A 15,416-nucleotide genomic window follows, 5' to 3' on the forward strand; every position below is an offset into this window, starting at 1 on the left:
CCGATAGTGCAGAGGCTGAATAGTACAAATTATAAAACTTCCTGGTGCTCGGCAATTGTGTACAAAAAAATTGCGATAAAATACCACGGGGAAGAGGTAAATGTAATGAGCTCTTGAAAAAACCACTCCCCCTTTCGTGATAATTCAACTCTGACCGGGGTTGAAACTGTCAAACGCAGAATACGATTCGCCGTTCTTTCTCCCAGGCCAATTTCATTATTTTTAATTAATTGGCATTTCGTTGGATATAGTCGATCCTTCATGTTCTGGATCGAACACATTTTAAATGAAATGACTCTTGAGTGACGCCCTCATTCGCTCCTTTAGGTTTGAGCGATGCAGACGATATACAAAATACTTGTGATAAATATTCTATTAGTTTTAGATAAATAGATTGTTTTCTATGTCACTATTGTATTAGTCATTCTATCGTTGCTATTACAATGAATATCCATGTAATCAGTCTATTAGACAATTTGTCTCCGGAATCCTTACAGGTTCTGTATCTTCATAGTATTTGACATTTTATCTCTCGTATTCTCGCCAGTTCAATTTTGTATTGTCACTGTTTAGATGTTTCCTTCCTTCTAACCTTGTAAGTCTACTTTTATGTCATCATTCTACTAGACATTCGATTCCAGTTGTTCTCGTCAGTTTATTTTTATATCATCCTTTTATTACACAATCTATCTCTAGTATCCTCACGAGTCCAATTCTATACCTTCACTGTATTAGACATTCTATTTTTGATATATTTACTAGTTCAATTCCATATCAACACAACACTAAAGTAGTTCTATTTTCGATGTCCTTGTCAGTTCATTTCATTACCTTCAGTTTATTAGATATTCTATCTCTAGTATCCTTGCCTATTAAATTTCGTGTCATTGTTCTATTAAAGATTCTATACCAGTCCCTTTGTGCTTATGTTATTGTACATTTCTATGTCTCGTATCCTTACTACTTCAATTCTACATTACCATGGTACTATAACATTCTACTCTTGTATCCTGAACCGTTCATGTCTACATCATCATCCGATTAGACAATCTATCCATGTTATGGTTATCAGTTCATTTCCACATCATCACTACATTAGACAGTCCAGAAAGACACTAGAGATCAAATGTCTAGTATGACAATGATGTAGAAGCGTATAGATAAGGGCACGATTCATCTCATGTGACACTATCAATTCATTTCCATGTTCCGCTCATGTTCAACATTCTATCTCTAACATCGTCATTAAAATTCATTTATATATTAATATCCAATTATTGAATCTGCCATTTCCCTTTTGCGCGAGTAATGTCTGATATGTCAGATTAATAAGATCATGCCTGATATCTTCTTTTCATAGAACACTAATTTCTTAATGTTTATAAGTTTGATACACTAAGATATTTTGTTATTATTATACTGTTACTATTACTCTTGCTGTCATTACCAGTATTGAATCGTTTCATAACATACGTCAATTCCTCGTTTGTATCAGACAATTTCTTGGGTATCGCGATAAAAATCTCATACAAAATTCAGGAAATTTCGTTTAAAATAATGCATTAATGAAGATACGTGTGATTAAACTGTACTTTTTTCTATCGTACAAGATAGTAATTACAAGCAGTACATTGAGAACCATTTCGCGTGGCTGTAAGAATAGGGACTCCCGTTTGACTCGCAGACGTATACAATACTACACCCTACCTCACTTCGTTTTATATCAACATTGTGTTGTATCATTCAGCCACCAAATCCGGGTCAGTGCATTTCGCTGCAACTCCCACATGTGAATCTCACAGGGTGAATCTCGTAACGTGATGGCTTGAAATAACTCATAAATTATTTGTTGTGGAAAAAAATGTTTCAAATTATATGATATCAAGCAGTACAAACAATACTGTAATCAATTTTTTATTATTTCGTATTTTTATCATCATATAAAGATCACTATCAGTTTTTTAAATAGAATAAGGTTTCTCTTACAAGTTTTAATATTTTTCTTCCGAAGGGCGAACTACTTTTTCTTTTTAACTGCTATAAAATCAACTTTCTCGAACGCCCTTTGAGTTGTCCTATTACAAATTCTATTCTTAATATTTTTTTCTAATAATTTTGATGCTTTTCTTACTTGTACTGTAACTGTTTTAACTTCAGACTCAGAAATAATGCCTGTTACATTACTGGGTTTAATAAAGTAGACATTATATACTGTGAGTGTAAAAAGTATTCGTACACTAGTCAATTTGAACAAAAACTTTGCAGAACTTTGTTTATTACAAAAGTATGTTAACAAAAACATGCATACATATTCTTAGAAATCTCTGGAACAAATGTCATTAACAAAGAATTATTTATTTATATTTATTATGAAAATATTAACAAATTTCCAGAAATTGGAGTGAAATATACGTGTAATAAGTATTCGTACAGTCTTTGATTCGTAACATTCCACATAGAACGATTACAAGATAATCCATGATATGTAAACATACTTAGCATCAATATGTCTGGAGACGCTGTCGGTATAGGTAGTATCCTGAATTCAAACATTATCAACGAAATTATCAGTAAAATGTGACGAACACGCAAGGAAACCTCTGAAGAAGAAAGGAAAATTGTTATAAATTTACATAATAAGTGTAAAACTCTGAGTGAAATTTCTAAAATTTTAAATAGACCGAGGTCCACGATTCAAGGAATCATTGACAGATATGGCGATCGAAAAACTGTAAAAAATAATCGAAGATACGGACGTAAACGAATAATAAATGAGTATACCGCCCGATGGATTATTCGAAAAATAAAGCAAAATCCAAAGATAACTGCGGTGAAAATCACAGCTGAACTTAAAAATGATCTGGACATTAATGTATGCAGTAGCACAATGCGTAATTTTTTACGGGATAGAGGATATCACGGCAGAGTAGCTCGTAAGAAATATTTCGTAAATGAAATTAATAGAAAGAAACGATTGCAATTCGCGAAAGAGTACGTTAATGTTCCTATGGAGTACTGGAACCGTATTATATTTACTGATGAGAGTAAATTTAACATATTTGGGTCAGATGGACGATGTACAGTATGGCGGAAAAAAAATACCGAGTACGAAAAAAGAAATTTGAAGCCGACCGTAAAGCATGGAGGAGGATCAGTCACAGTTTGGCAGTTAGGCTCTATGAGTGCGAGCGGGGTTGGATCCCTCCATTTTATCGATGGTATCATGGATCACAAAATGTACATCGATATTCTGAAAGAGCATCTTCAGATTAGTGCAAATAAAATGCAGTTACAGGGCAATTATATATTTTTGCAAGATAATGATCCAAAGCATAATGCTTATAATACACGTCAGTGGATCCTATGTAATGTGCCGCAGCAACTAAAAATCCCTCCACAGTCTCCAGACGTAAATGTGATAGAGCACTTATGGAGTCATCTTGAAGAAAAAATTCGAGACCATCACATTTCTTCGAAACAAGATTTAAAAAATGCACTTTTAGAGGAATGGAACAAAATTTCTAGTACTATAACCAAAAATTTAGTAAATTCAATGCCGCAAAGGCTTAAAGCGATTATACAATCTAAAAGAAATCCCACTAGATACTAAAATAGCAAATAGACTGATTTTTGTTACGTTTATGTACTAAAATTTATAGTTTTTGTTTTAAAATTAGAAGTGTACGAATACTTATTATACGTATATTTCACGCCAATTTCTGGAAATTTGTTAATATTTTCATAATAAATATAAATAAATAATTTGTTGTTAATGACATTTGTTCCAGAGATTTCTAAGAATATGTATGTATGTTTTTGTTAACATACTTTTGTAATAAACAAAGTTCTGCAAAGTTTTTGTTCAAATTGACTAGTGTACGAATACTTTTTACACTCACTGTATATTCCAAATTAAGACCTCGTAATGAAATCTGTTATCTATTTAGATTTATCTGGATTATTCTTGTTCTCAAATGTGGTCTGCTAAATAATTGAAATTAATTATGTACATTTGAAATATTCCTTTTCTCACTGGTTATGGAAACATAAATCCTGATATTCCCCAATTCCCTTAAGAAGAGGGCTTTAGAAGGCTGACTATATCTTTTGTATGATAAATTCGGCCACGTCAAAGACAACCGCAACAACCTTTGCAGATTTTCCCACGTCAAACCCACCACAACAAACATTGCCGACGACACAGTTACCGTAACACCGCATTCAAATCCAATAATAGCCTTCACACGTATTCAGAGAAATCTAAATGAAGAGCAATACTGGGTTAAAAAATGACGAATCGGAAAATACGAGAGGAAATCTTCGCATGTGACATCCATCACGAGGAAGGAAATCTGCCCACCAGTGGCTCTCAATAATAACCAGATTTCTCAAGCAGGAGACACAATATACATGAATGATTAAAAAATTTTTCTTCTACAAGTACAAATTGCTTATAACAAATGTTTTATTTATTATTTTGGTATGTCCTCGCGTCAGAGGACATACCATATTCATATAAAATTTGTACTAACTAGAAAAAATAATAGACAGTCGGCTGAAATCGTCTTAACTTTGACGACGTTCTAAATAAGGTAGCCGTGAATAATTACCCTAGCTTCTTATGGCATCCACGTTGAGAACTTTCACGAAGCGTCAAATCATTGCACACACGTACACGGGTAATGACAGTGCCGATTCCGTATCGGATTAACCGATTAGGATCGCAAGCGCGCCGATTGTCTCGTCCGGACGTAGGAAATCGTACGTTTCGCAAACAAACGCGTCTGGAAGCGAGGTAAACACGTCGTCGAATGGTACGTCAAGTTTCCATAGTGATACCATAATGCCAAACATAAGCATCAAAGTGTAACGATGACATTGTCCGACGCGGTCGAAGGTTTCGTGGGGAAGCGTGGCTCGATCGATAGCAAAACAACCCCTCGGGGTGGCTACGATTGGAACTGGAAAGTTTCTGGTATCGTGCAAAATGCACGTGCTGCTTGTTGGTCCACGTTTGACGGCTGGACAAAGAAAATCGTATTAATCTCTGAACAACTCGCAGCGCCGATGAATGCCGAAACGACACTGCGGGCGGTTATGATTGAAACCCAAAACAACGACGATATTTTACGATAAACGCCTGGTAGTCCAGTAACAAATTCTAGGCAAACGTTTGCCGCGGATTGTTCGATCGTACTGTATCGCGCTCAAATCGTGCTCGATATTATTGTTGCACCGTGTTCGCACTTGATATGCGAGTTAATAAATTAGCAAACGCCGGGTTACGAGTGTTTGCAGACATCAGGTTCAGATCGTATGCTTGCGCGTGCTTATAATATTGTTGAAATATTTATACTCGTCGAAATACATACGGTAATTTCTGTTCAAATGATTTTTTTTATAACTTTCGATTTAAAATACTTTATAAATCGTATTAGCCGTTGAGACCATATTTTGGAGAAAAATGGGTAAATATCCATATTTTGAAATAAATTTTAAAAAATAATTATTCTTTACTCATTGTTTGCGCGATCAACCCACGAAATGCTGCTATCTGTTATTTTAAAATTATTTTATAATATACCCGAGTTATTCGATGGCAAATATAAAAATGTTTTACTTCAGTTTGAAAACAGCCTTTTCTAAAGTAGGGGACAGCATTCCCAGGGGCGTCGTGAAATTTAAAATGGACGTGAAAGAAAATTTCTCATGTAGAAAAATAAGGATAGCTTGAATACCTATTTCTATTAATAAATTGATCGTCGGAGTTGAACAACTATAGGAGTACGTTTTTCTTCTATCATTTTAACTTGTTCAGGGATAATGTGCTCCGTACAAAGTAAACTAAAATTCAAATTGATATTGACCCTTGAGATCTATCGACCTCGTGACAATGTCTTCTTGCTCTAACGTTTTATACTTAATACCGAAAATTATCTATCATTGTGTTGAGAGAAATTAATTCAAATTAAAATTAGCTTAGAGCTAATGTGTTTCATTTTCATCTAAAATGAGGTTATTTCTTCCAAATTAATTTCGCTATATCAATCATGAAGTAATTCACAGCATAAATTGCTTAAAATATTACTGCTTAGTTTGTATTACAAGTCATTTCTCGCCTGCTACGGCAGCTAAAGTTGTTTAAAGTTCATCAGTGCGTTAGTTAGTAGTAAACGTAGAAATTTTCATCTCGACCAACTTTAGTTATACAACAGTTCATTATGTACAAACTAGTTGCAATTTGTATGCAGAATTAATTACGTTCGATTAAACATGTATAACATGTATATTAACTTATAATAAATTTCAGTAATTTTGGGTCACTGAAATTTTGTTTAGTAAATTTTAATCAGATGCTCGCTATATCATAGAATGAATTATGTAACAATAATAATATCATTATTCTGTTCAGCCTGCATGTAGCAAATAATACGCCTACTAAATTTATTTTCCAATCTCTTCTTTATCTTGATAATATCTGGTGTTTTAAAATCGTAGTAACCTCGTTTCTTAAATTTTTTCTCAACGAAGTTTCGCGCCTGGGCCCTAGTTAAAATTCTCTCGAATTATAAATTCGACAGATTCGACTGTTCTTCAAAGTTTTGCTAATTTTCGAGAACATCAATTAACCCCTGGCATCGTCGAAGCAAACTGTTGCTCGTCCGTTCGTTCATAAATTTTCATTCGGTCGGTTCCAATTGCCACGGGGAAGAGAAAATAAAAGTGCCGGCGGAAAAAAGAGAATTTAATTTCATCTTGCTGCTCACTTGGTGCAACGTGAGTTAAGCTTCGTCTTGCGAAGCGCAATTTTAAAGCACCGACAATGCACCAGCGTCGATGCGGCGATACGTAGAACGGTCGCGGGCGTTCCGTTAACGCCTGGTGCTCGTTCATCTCAATAAATTTCTTGCATTACTGTCGTCAGCTGCGCGCCCGGCCCGCGATCTCATTTCCCGGGGACAATTACATGTGACTTGTTACTGCGATATAATTTTAATTGGCTGCGAAAATACATCGCGACCGCGCGTAAGATAACCGCGTTCGGCGCGCCATTGTAACGTAACGGGCTGTTGTTCATAAATTCATAGGGTAGCGCCGACAACACAGCTCGCCGCCACTGTCCGCTCCGCGCTATTCTCCCAATTATTCCCGCGCTTAACATCAGCAAAATGCATCGTTTTAACGGTGTCACCGGGCAACTAGAAACATCGATTACTCGACGAACTAGAATGTAATTTGGTTTCGAATTGCGTCGCCAAGCCGCTGACCCTTCAAATTTATTCGCTGGTATCGTTGTTTAAATTATTTTGTTATCATCGATATTTAAACGGTTCCCGGGCTTCCGTCGATTGTTTGCCGAACGTTTTTCCCAAATTAGAGTCGACCAAATCGATATTGAATTAATAAAGTTTTAACGAAAACTGTAACACAAACAGGAAGCGCGGAATAATAAGCTGAGCCAGGTTCGATAATTTGATCGTTTTATTTCGTTATTTTATCACGCGTAAAGAAATACGTCGGTTCTTCATTTTCGAAAGAGTATGATTGGTAACCTTACCAGAAGAAACGTGGAAGATGATGATCGACTTTGACACCTAAGCAAACGGAGACGACTGAATATTGGAATAATATCGGAAATGGGGAACATTGATAAAGAGACTGTCAAACAAATTCTATGTGATAAACTGAACGTGACAAAGGTCCGTGCCAATGTCTGTCATTTTTCCATTCACGGAGATGCAGTTCTCTGCTGACATAAAAGCACCAGAGCATACATTCCGGACGCCATATTTATTCTCCTGTAATTTATTTCCGTTCTTCAAAGTGAAATGTTTGCTACGGAGGACACGTTTTGAATTCGTCGAGGCGACGAAACAGAAAAGGACAATCGTAGAAACAGCGTTGACACAAGATCAACTTCAGTAACGCATGAATCAATGGAGAGAGCGAGTGCGACGATGTATACTTGAAGAACGAAAGTGCATACACTGACGGTTATAAGAGATAAAATGTAAATTCTTCAAAGTAGAGTATCGTCATTGCATCAAGTTCGGTATTTTATAAACACATATATTTTTACTATTTTTATAACAAAGAAAATTGCCGCTGTAAAAGATAACTCAGACGCAACATCGGATACCGTTCTTGCATCTCTACTTTTCTCGGAATAAATGATATGTGCACTATGTATACAGGATGCATACAAATATGTACGAATAACCTCATTTTCGTTTCTGGTGGAACACGCAAATTTCTAGTCAACTCTATTTATTTCACCTTTTGTGCAATTGCAAAAATGAATAATTTTTGTTTCGTTCCTATTTTGTTCCTCTAAAATTTGAGGAAACGAGGACGTCGCTAGACACGTTAAACAAGCGAGGCAATTAACGTGTTAAATAGTATTAGCGTCATCCTAAGAACGCTATTTCGTATCGGACATAATGCATGCCAATTGGCCAATCTCATCAATTATATGCGCGTTGCGATTCGAGCGACGTGAAATTCAAATTTCATGCCGCGGGGCACTATTCGTCGAAAGCGAAACGGGCCAGAACGAACGATAAAGGTGACACAGACCTAACCCACGGCTGGTACAGCGGCTTCTTTGATCGCGATTCGCTCGCAGGAACTTCCTCGAGCCGTAAGCACCGATCATGAAAGCGATTCGCGAGGTACCTAGCACGCAACGATCACCAAAATCTCGTAACGAAGTGCGTTTCGACGGACGTAGAACTCCCGAGATAATAGGACAACTATCTCGATAGCCGGTCGATTGCCTCTGCGGGTCCTGCGATTCCTCTGGCTCCGCGTGGTCGTCCTGCGTGTCCCATTAAATCCGCGAAATGGCACTGATAACTACTATCATGTCTGGCCGACCGTCGATAACGTCACGAAATGATTTTGCATCTGCTCGCCTCGCGCTCCGGCTGACCGAGTTATCGCGCTGGGTGTGTCCGCGCTATAACTATCGATTAGGCAAGCGGATCCACTGGAATGGAAAATGGAATAGCCGCGATCGTTCTCGGCTCATCGACGCCGTCATGGAAATGCAGGATCTATCCGAGATAGCCGCGTTTTGTATCGACACGCGCACCGACGCCTACCGGAATTACGACGAATCCTGACGCTCTGACGACCTAATGAAGGACCCTGCTCAGTTATATACGGGAGGGTGCTATACATTTTATTGGCGTAAACAATGGGCAATTTCAATTATTTACGAAAGAAATAAAAGATCGCAAGAAAACTACTAGTAAAATTTCTAGGCCATTTTAGAATTTATTTATATCGTTACATGTACCGAAAGGAACCCTTAAAATAGATATTTGAAGTTTTACACAAATATTTATAAACTAATCAGCAAATATTATTTTCAGGTGAGCATGTTTTCGTACGACTAATAAGTTCTGCAGCACAGATTTCTAAAACGATTACTTTCTGTACCGTACAGAGTGGGAAAGATGATTAGCTGGATATTATTGGAGCAACAAGGTACTCAATACGCTTCACCCGATTCCCATCTTTGACGCTCCTCCAGCCATTGGCATTCGACTCTCGATAGCTTCGACCAATAATAAACGACGATCGAAAATGTGCGGAGAGGCGTGATTAATCCATTACGACCAATCGGGCCCGCATTCCCTCCGCTCATCATCTTTTCAGTTCTGCACGGTACATTAGTCCGCTGTATACTACGGGAAGTGGGTGGTCATAATGCATAGAGCGAGTCACGCGACTAAATCACCTGAATTTTCTTGTAAACTATTTGCTGTACGAGAAAATGTTTCAAACAAAAGTTGTCTAAAATTCTAGAAATATTAAATGCATTGATCGCCAACATATTAATATGGATTGCATTGAAATTAAAGTTTTAAATTTGGCGTGTTTCGTGCGTTAAACAAGGAAGAGAACTACCATTTAATAAATTTAAATGTAAATATTTAATATTTACACCCATGCACCTGATTATTAGTGACAGTTCTGGTAGACAATGGGAGCATAGGCAAGGTGCACAATGGGTACTGTGAAACAATTCAAGTTAGGTTGGAAGCATTTACTTCATCAGCTTGGGCTTCTCTGTTCTGATCAGTTAGGTTAGTATGCATCCTCAGAAGGTGCACTAACTTTAGTAGGTATTTTGTTATACAGAAACTACGAACGTGACATCGTCGGTTTATTTTCAAATATTTTAACTCGCAATAAATAAATTGACATTCTTGTATTTCAAAGAAATGTTCAATGAGTACCTATACATTTCAACTTTGCATTGCTAAACGAATCTTTTAATTCTGTAAAATTACAAGCAGGTACCTATCGTGTGTGAAAAAAAGCTTAGGAATTCGAACAAAGATTACGGAATTTTGGTTTCAGGCGAATTATCGTGAGCATTTGTGTTCTGACGAAAAACGGGTCGAAGATCCGCTAGAGAAGAATTCGAGAAAGAAGTTGTGGAAGTGCAATGGCTTGGCATAGTAAATTCTATTTTTATGATGAAGAAAAGGATGGTCTTTTCCGAATGGGTGAATGCTGCTCAGGCGATTAATGCCTGGAACAGATGTCATGGAGGCAAATGCTAACCATTACTTTAAAAGATCTTTGCTTGAGGAAGCAGAATCGATCCTCTATGGCTACCTTCATAGCAAAGTCAAAGCAAATTTTTACGGAAAATATCGCCGAAGAGTAAATTCTGTGAGGAAGGTTGTGTGATAAGTAAATCAAGAGAATTAACATTGCGATTCAAGTTAGTCATTTTCAGTTTAACGATGTAAAAAAAAGAGTAAATAAAGTGGAAGGAAAAAATATATTAAATATGAAATTAAAGGTAAATTTAAAACTAAAATTCTGTTCTAAAAATAAAAGCAAAGAAAATTTTCCATATTTCCAAGCACATATTTTTTTTTCTTTTATCGATAATCCTCAGGAAGCCGCTTCGTATTGTTTACTAGCAGGCCTCTGAAAAGGGGCTTTCGCGTAGCTTATGCATTTTAACAAAAAAGGGGAATGATGTTTTGTTGTATGAGTAACTCGTGAATGTAGAAAAGCTGGCTTATACTTTACTACGTCTTGCGGACTTTGCTATGGATAGGGTTGTTCAAATCGTTCTTATTAATATTGTTAAAACAACACGTTAAATATTCAATAAAGACATTCGTTTATAATTTTTATTTCATCTAGAATAAAATTATTTTATTTAAAAAATTCTCAGAACAGGATTTCCAAATTCCGGGAAAACATAATCGTTAAGCCCTTTCAGAGTAAATCCGCGCATCGGCGGAGGGGAAGTAATGTTACGGATAATGAAATGTAATTTTGCATACGTTTATCTCTTGTTCCATTATGATGGCGATGAGCAGACATTGTCGATCAAACATACTATTTTGTAGAATCGCCCTTTAGCTAATTAAAGACATAGAAGTGCTTTTAATATGTTCGGTTAATTCATAATATGTGTTTTCCATTTCCATTATGACTAAATACAAAATGTATTACTACTACACAAATAAAAATTACTTATGCCTAGTTTTTAAAATATTGTTGTTGCAAGACTATTATAATTTATGTTAAATGGACGTAAAGAAGAAAATAATAGATAATTGCAATTTATTGACACGTTTTTCATAGTAAATACAATTTTTATGATAGGGCAGAAAAGAGTGATCTTCAAGTCGATGAACGTCATGTTGTTCGGACGATAATTACCTGGAACAGATGCTATTAAGGTAAACGTTTACGGTTACTTCCAAACGCCTTTGCTTCGAAAAGCAGAATCGATTCTCTTCCTCGAGGCACCATTCTTCTATGAAATGAAAATAATGTTGCGAGTAATTAAATGTTATATATATTTTTTTAAATTACTTTTGAGTTGTGAAAAGGTAAACACGTGATTTTAAAGCGCATGTTACATGAAAAATGCATTATAATTATTGCAGGATGTTTATATTTAACATGTACAGTATATGCACGAAAATATTTCGTTCTTTTGGCGAACATAATTTCAGTTATTTTAAACCAACTGTGTCGGTAACCTCATGGTCTGGAGGTATTTCTGTGAAAACGAAATGAGAATTCTCATTCGAATTGGACAAACCACGAGTTGGTACGCGTACAAAGACATTTTGAAAACTCACATGACTATGTTTCCCACAAAGGATATAAATCCAGGATAATTATTCCAGCATGATAATGACTTGAAACATTCGGATAAGTTAGTTTCGGAATTTGTATACAGCGAGAAAATCAATGTTCCAAAATTGTTAATCCTGTTGCATAATATACATAAATTTCATAGAATATGTATGAAATTGTATAAAGAGATCGTTGGGTTCACGGTCAATGACTAACAAACATGACTTCGTGACTTCCTGTAACAAATCACGAAGCAGTGGCAACAAGTTCCAAGGACTGCACAAAGTTAGCCGATTCAATGTCGATTCACTTAGATACTAAGCTGTTATTACAGCAAAGAGCTTATCGACATCGTATAACGTAATATCAATAACGTGGGAAATTTTACACTCTTACGAACTGTAACTGCCACAATGATGATTTATTTAATCATACTTCACCACCGTAATTCTTTTTTGGCATATTTCTTATAATATAAGTAATTCATATTAGAGTATTGGTCGATAGATTTTAAATTCAATAGAATCATACCCAGGGTGTCTAGACCAAGTAACTGTCTCGTCTATGAATGGAGTATTAGCACATCTGCGAACACTATACTTATCAGAAGCCTGTTGAACGTTTTTAAATCATACCACAGTCTTGTCTCTGAACTCAACTTCCCCTAATGAACTTTCTAAAACTCTTAGATCACGTTATAGATTCGTATATGGATTATAGACAACACTACTGTATGAACTTTACATCCGCCACGTCTGTCTAGGGCCTCTAGACTTACGCACTAACCTGTAATTAAACTATAGACCCATAATAGGCCTACGTATCCTATGCACTTCCTCTGGAATTAAAATTGTTTCCTGTCACCACATGTTTAGAGCAATTTACACACTAGCGTAAGCTTCGTAGGATTATACTTCAGAAATTATCGATCCTAGAATAAAAAATGTAAATTGAGCGATTACGCATTTTTCAACGAAAAATTCGCTTGTGCAAACAGTTTTTGAAACTACCGATTAATTTTAAAAATATACTGAAAAATTACATATCTCTGTTGATTTTTCATCATATTTTGTGCTTTGTTGGAATCGACGATGCGATAGAAGCTTAAAGTTTACTGTTCTGGTCATTTGGAAACGCTTCTGCGTGAGTTTTGAAAGCCCCAGTTCAGAGTCTCTTTTCCCTAGTAATACGACATTCGATCCTTATCACGATGCCATGGTCTTACTTCTTCTACAAAGTATCAGCCAACATCCGATAGCTACGCGACTCTACGTCTCATCGCTCAGTTTCATCCCCATCACTCTCCTCGCAACACTCAGTTCACTCCCTCAGGGATCTTTCCTAAGTTGCCGAGCTATGCTATTCGGTTTCTCTTAGCGACAGCAACCCACGCGTGTATAGTAATCGCTGCACACTCTTGGTCCTGAAACGTTTCGCGACCCTCGATATTGTCTTCTTTCTTTAATTTTCGCGGCATTCGTGCTACACGCGTATCCACGAGACTAATGAAATTTTGAAATTTATTTTTGTCAGAGAACTCGTGTTTTCAACGCACGAACGCACGATCGGGGAAGACTTAACTACTGACCGCGGGATATTGCCTTGAATCCCGCACAGTCGCTTGAATATTTCATTCGCAGAAATAGCTTTGTTTGGTGGGTTATGAATAATTTGATGGATTCGATGGGAGGCTGCTTTCAGTTTTTATGAAAAGCTGTACGGTGACGGAGATTGTTCCGCGACAGCGTTAAAACGATGGATCAAAGGTTCGTAGCATGTATATTTCATGATAATTAACGTACCGCTTCCGTTGCTTCAACCAAAAGCGTCGAATGTTTTTCTTTTGTTATTTGCGGTAGCGGATACAATCTGTGGCGACGCGACGGATGGAAAACAACGAGCGAGTTATTATTTCTTGCAACATGGCGGAAAATCAGTGGACGGTATACAGAGTGAGCCACGCAACTTGTCCAAGTTTATTATTTTCGTTTTTAGTGGATTTTAACTTTTGTATATTAGAATTGTTAGAATCTTGGATTTTATTATTTACGAACTTCCAATAATACTTTTGCCTGATATTTAATGGGGGATAAAGTAAACGAGCTGTTTTGTCACCTTCAAATTTATGGTTATTAGAAGATGTGTAGAATTTATTTACATTCTGAAATTTCAGAATATTGGTGGAATATAAAACAATAATTGCTTTCTGTATTTCAAGACAGTAATATTTGTCCTTAACGCTTGCTGGAAGTGTCGACCATGTATCCTGTGTATAGAGTACTGTACCGTGTAAAAGTGTGATACCACCAGCATTGCGAGTTTTATCAAAGAAATTGAGCGTACTTTTTGAAAGCATTTATGTCACATTTTATGGAAGCGCCGTTTTGGTTATTTGTTTCACAATGAAACCCATTTATATTACTTTCCAGAATACATTTTTTGGTAAAGTTTGCAATATACCTGTCATTGCGAACAACTAGACCTACATGGGGAACATTGGACTCTATGATTCGATAAAAATATACATTGGCACTTATATCTATATTTCTCTTTCAATTTGGCGATATTAAATCCATCAAACAGAATAACGAAAAATATAAAATCGCTTCATTAAAAAATTATTTCAAAGTATCGATAATAGAAACGGTGCTATTGAGAGAAGAATAGGAGGTCCCAAAATGTATTGATCTTACAAAAATAATAAAATCACTAGTTTCAATGTTGAACGGTATTTAAAAATAATAAACGAGTCAAAGAAGCTTTATGCTTATATTTATCTATCTGTTGAGTTTTTAATATAAAGGTAATACAAAAACATATATTTATAAACAAGGACGTTCGCAATGTCAGGATTCGATCGATGTGCATTTATTTATGTGCTTATAATATTTGAAGTATTAAATAAACTCTTGGATAATAATATTTTTTATTATATGATAATTAAATGAAATATCAAATAAATTATAAAATAAATATTATTTTAATAGTTTTTGAATGGATTGTTAAAAATTGCAAAAATTTATATACGTTTCTAGTGCTCAGAATAGATATACAAAATTATGAATATTTGAAACTTTATAAATTTTATAAGTTCATATCACATATATGAGAAAAATTGTGAAAATGTCTACTTTATAAGTATATAGAATATTTATAATAAATTGTAAACATTTGTCATTGTATATTTATATAAACAACTGTGAAAAAATTGTCACAACCGCGACGATAATTAATTTATGAGAAAACTCCGCACATAAAATTATTTGACACATTATTAATTTCTTTTGATT

The sequence above is a fragment of the Colletes gigas genome, unplaced genomic scaffold (genome assembly GCF_013123115.1).
Source record: "Colletes gigas isolate AHSC1104 unplaced genomic scaffold, ASM1312311v1 Colletes_gigas_Sc00023, whole genome shotgun sequence".
Taxonomy (NCBI): domain Eukaryota; kingdom Metazoa; phylum Arthropoda; class Insecta; order Hymenoptera; family Colletidae; genus Colletes; species Colletes gigas.